Source organism: Nymphaea colorata, chromosome 3 (genome assembly GCF_008831285.2).
Source record: "Nymphaea colorata isolate Beijing-Zhang1983 chromosome 3, ASM883128v2, whole genome shotgun sequence".
NCBI classification, from domain to species: Eukaryota; Viridiplantae; Streptophyta; class Magnoliopsida; order Nymphaeales; family Nymphaeaceae; genus Nymphaea; species Nymphaea colorata.
Window position 1 is genome coordinate 30,163,810 of NC_045140.1, and position 5,000 is coordinate 30,168,809.

Consider the following 5,000-nt stretch of genomic DNA (forward strand, 5'->3'; position numbering starts at 1 on the left):
CGAGGATGCCCCGACGACGTAGCGCACAAACCTTGAATAAGCTTTCCTATGTAGGCGAAAGCGACTGGCCATAGGTCGGACGCAGGTGGAATTTGTGTAGGGCATGTGCTGGCTAAGTTTGAGATGCACATCCGAGGTTGGGCGGACTTGGGGGGTTTAAAGTCTTCAATTGCTTGCGGAGAATGTGCCCGACCAAAGGTGGATTTCCGAAAAATAAGATTTATGGTAGGCCAGGTGATTTTCGCGTTAGCCCGTATTACCCGAGAGCGATCGCCCAAAGCACCTGTGAGGTTCGTCGGAGGGGGGGGGGGCTGGTGAAACATTTGCTCGGCTCGATGGACCTTGCTGTAGTCCCTCTTGTGCCCGGTCTTCCGCTGCTTGCGGAAAGTGCTCGGAACACTAGGGATACACAAGGCGGATTCGTACTTCAAAAATACTTATGGTAGACCAAGTGATTTTCGCGTTAGCCCCTTTCACCCGGGAGCCGTCGCCCAAATCACATGTATGGGAGATCATATGCATCAATCGGCTGCTGTAGTCCCTCCTGTGCCCGGTCTTCCGCTGCTCGCGGACAGCGTCGGGAACAGTAGGGATACAGAAAGCGAATTCGCTTGATACTTCAAAAATATTTAATATTTATGGTAGACCAAGTGATTTTCGCGTTGGCCCTTTTTATGGGGGAGCCATCGCCCAAATCACCTATAGGTTAACCACCAGCTCGGATCGACGGACTTGACACCCTTCGACCTTGCTGCCGTCCCTCGTGTGCCCTTTCTTCACTGCGAGCGGCCATTTTTTCTTGGTTCCGCGTGCTTCCGTAGCTGTCTTTTCAGTTTCTCCTGCGTCCGGTTTTGCCTGGGCCATTTGTAGTCCACGCGGTGCGACTGCCTTCTTCTCGGCCTCCGACTGCTGTCAAGGCCTTTGTTTGGCAGGTGCTATGCAACGTGTCCTTCCCTGCCTGGCCCTCGGCCTGCAGTGCTCGCTGTTCCCCGACAGCGCCTGCGGTGTCCTTTGGGACCGATCAGGTACACAAGTGGATTCACGAATGGTCTGGACATTTATGGTAGACTAGGTGATTTTCGCGTTAGCCCCTTTTACCCGGGAGCGATCGCCCAAATCACCTGCGTAGGAGATGAGCTCGGTTGACATCCCCGTTGCCTTGCTGTTTGCCTGCGACGGTCCACGACGGTCGGATCGAGATCATCTCGCGTTTCCATTATGGCCTCCAGTTCGGTTAATCCGCCTGTAGGCCTCGCCGCCGAACGAACTCCAAGATTATGGTATGTGTGGCCCTTACAAAATTTCAACCCCGGCTGGACACAATCCCAGCTCAAATGCCCTTGGGTAAGGATACAAGGAATGGTTTACCCTTGCTAACTAGGTCTGAACCTACTACAACAAGTTGGGTTCGAGGCCGTACAAGCGTAGCGTACAACAATAGCTCATTCCTCACTCAATCCAGCATTCATCATTCGATCAAACCATTCATACAATCCCTAGGACGTGCAAACCATCACCATGCACCCTAGGAAGGTCCGTAGTCCGGGTTCGTGTCCTTAGCTATCGAGCTTTGGAGGTAACCCAAGCACTACACGCCCGGAGGCAAGGCTGAAAACAAGTGCACCCGCCCTCGAATCTATAGGGTGATTCGGGTGCCTACCTGGCTGAAGCTAGTTCAGCAAGCGACCAAGGGCAAAGGCCAAAGCCCCTTGGTAATCAGCACGTCGGTCTTCGCAAGCGAGGTGCCCGTTCAAGTTGGTCTCTCCTCCTTGCTCAAGACATAGACAGCATAGTTACTGTTTTGTAATTCAGCAACTCAAGACGGGAGAAGGGATTGCACTTAGCTGGAAACGTTGGAACCCCTAGTGCTGTGATGAAGTAGGGGGAGGCTAGCGCTGACACGGTGACAGCGTACACCCTTCTTCTCCCGGGATCAGCTCAGCACACGGTTGCTGGACTGCTCCTCCTTCTCAGCAATACACTCCAGAAAATGAATAGAGAAGGTTACTGTCGAAATTAGCAAGGAAACGGAGTATTTCCAAGCATCGTTAGGAGACTTCACCGTGAGAACATTTTACCCCTGTTCGTTGTTGAGTTTAGGGGGATGCAAGCGCCGCTTAGCCCGGCGTAAGCTATGTCTCCTAACAGGTGTAGCTGCAATCGATTAGGCCCTGCTGTCCGCAACACCTTCCACCGTTGGGCTACAATGCACTTCAAACAAGGGCGAGCAAATCACTGACAAAGGCAAAGATTAAGAGCAGAATTAAGGCTGAAGGCGCCGGACTGTCACAGTCAACAGGCTCTGTTCAGGAACAGAACAGAATGCAGGCGAGTTCCAGAGTAGTCTGTCTTCAAAAATTCATTCCCGTTGATCCAGACACCCAAAAATCCTGAAATTTGGTTTGAAGGGAGCTGATACACCAAGGTTTGGACGCCCAAAAGATTGGGCCCAAACAAGACCTCCTTGGGCAAGACGTTGAGCAGTTTTGGAGCTGGACGCCGCAAGGTGGAGCTCTGTTCAGGACGACAGGAAATGGTTCAGACAGCTTCGGCTTCAGATCTTCGTTCCAGTCATTTCCTTCGTCCAATGAATGCCAGATTTCACCGGGAGACTCCTAAGACACCAAGGAAGGAACTCCCAAGAGGCCCGGCTCAGATTCGCTCTCAGGTGATAGCTCCTGGAAGGCACGCGACGCTGCAGCAGTGTTCATCCACTCAGGCGGGTGCAGGAAGGATTCCAGAGCTTCAATCGATTCTCCGGGTGATCATTCTCAATCAAAACGTTAATCCAAGCATTAGATATCAGGAATAGAGCAAGAACAACAGATTAGAACGAAGGAGGATAGTCAGATCACCGGAATTGGTGGTTTTCCCCAAATTCTAGTGAAGATGGGGGCGCTGCCGCCGTTCGGGCGGAGATTACAGACTTCCACCGCCGTTCTTTTTCAGATTCAGGCCGTCGATCATATCTCAGTCATCCGACGTCGGATTTTGGGCCTCCTTAGCTTGAAATGTGCGTAAGGAAGTTAGGAAGGCAACCCCAGTGGCCGATCGTCGAGATTGTACACCATTTTCTTCAGATTTGCAGGTTTCCAGGGACTGGTCGGCGGCAAAATTGGGGGAAACAGTCCAGGCTATTCAAACTGCGATATCTCCCTCATTTCTTGTCGGATTTGGCTCATTCCGGGTTCATTGGTTTCGTATTGATGAGGGGAAAGTCACAGAAGCGTCGGATCATCAAAACCCTCTCTGTATTTCTTCAGATTCGCGTTTTATCAGGGTTCAGGGACTGTTTTACAGAAACCGGTTGAAGGCTATTCCGTTTTTCGTTTTCCTTTCGATTCCTTGCGTTTCTCCTCGATTTCTCGCAGCATTCAATCACAGGAACAAGAGTAAACATATGCCACAGAAATCCTCTAGTCCCTATTCGATTTAACCTCCTGCTGGCAGTGTTAGACGGACGGAATGGACCCGACCGAATGCGCTGCTCACAGTCGTTGAAATCGAACGGATGACTCTTCAAGCCAGCAGCAATCGCCCGAGCTACCTTTGGTGGTTTCCAAACGAGTTAGAAGCACCTCCGGCGTCAGCAGCGTTAGAGCCACCTTCTGGAACGAACGGACAACGAGAGGAAGCCGTCGGAGATCAAGGCTTACCTCTTGAAGACCGCCGGATGTCGTTTTCAGCAGGGAAGGCGTTGCTGAAACCAGCGCAGCCACATCCGCTGCTCTCCCTTGACGAACGCAGCCTCACAGCAGCTCCGTGGTCGAGCTACCAGCACTCCGATCGTCTTCTCCACGGTTCCGGCCAGGGGCTTCACAGAACCTCCGTTTTCAGCAAATGGGAGAGGAAGAACTCGCAGCCGAGCGTCCGGTGCTGGCCTCCGGCGCCAGCCCTCTGGTTGCTCGTCTTTCCGACCGCACTCCGGCGTCTTCTCCGGCCAATGGCTTCTCAGAGAGGAAGGGAGTTGCAGGCATTCAAGGGGGAAAGCTTCTCAGCCTCCATGGGAACAAACTCTCGTGCGAGAGAGAAGAAACTCTATTTCATTATGTCAAAAACTTAGGGTAAAAGTTCCATCACTTAGCTTATAAAGGCTAAGTGACTCGGGACGCCCCTGAACCGTCCCGGTACAAGAGCAAAAGCTGAAATAAAACATGTACAAAGTGAATCGGTACGGCCGAGACGGCCTACCAACAAGACTCCAACTCGGGTCTCCCTTCCGCTCCTGGGTGCTGCCTCGATGCCTCGCCTGGGTCCTAACCCACTTCGTCTAGACTCGGTCTAGACGGCCTTCGTATCTGCCCGTCTCAGTTTCCTGGACTGTCTCTGTTCCGGACGCCAGGACATCCTCTGTGCCTGTCCTGTGGCTGTCCGTCCTGTCTGTCAGCTCTGTCTCTGTCCTAAACGCCTGAACGACCCCTGTTCCTGTCCAGTCCGTGCGTCCTCCGTTTGACAGTCTGGAATTCGTCAGTCTCTGTCCAGAACACCCTGTCTCCATGGTGTGTCCAGCAAGCTGAGCCCCGCGTGCTAAGTCCAGCCCACTCCGCTCGAGTACGTCTGGCTTGGCTTGGGTGGGCAGAGTGGCCTCACCTTGTCCAAGCGCTCTAGCATGAAGTCCTCCAATCGACGGGCTAGCCTCACTCGGTTTAAGTGCATGGGCTGAGTGTGGGGCTGTCATCTCGTCAACCTCCCTTGGCTGCGTAGCACCCTCGCTCGTGATCTCCTCTACAATGGCTGGCGCATTCGGCCTCTTGGCGTCGTCATCGGCAACCGCGGCCGTGGCCTCTCCACGGGTAACCACCTTTGTGTCCCGGTCCCGCACCCTGCAAAACACGTTAGCCTCACAACAAAAGGAAGCAGGGTCAGTGGCTGCGGGTGCTTTCCCCGCTCGGCGTGGGCGCTCGGCGCCCTCATCTCTCGGCAACCCCTCGACGGTGCGCTGGCCCGCGCCACCCTCGGCCGTGCCCGCGGCACCTTCGGCCGAGCCCGGCCACCTTCGG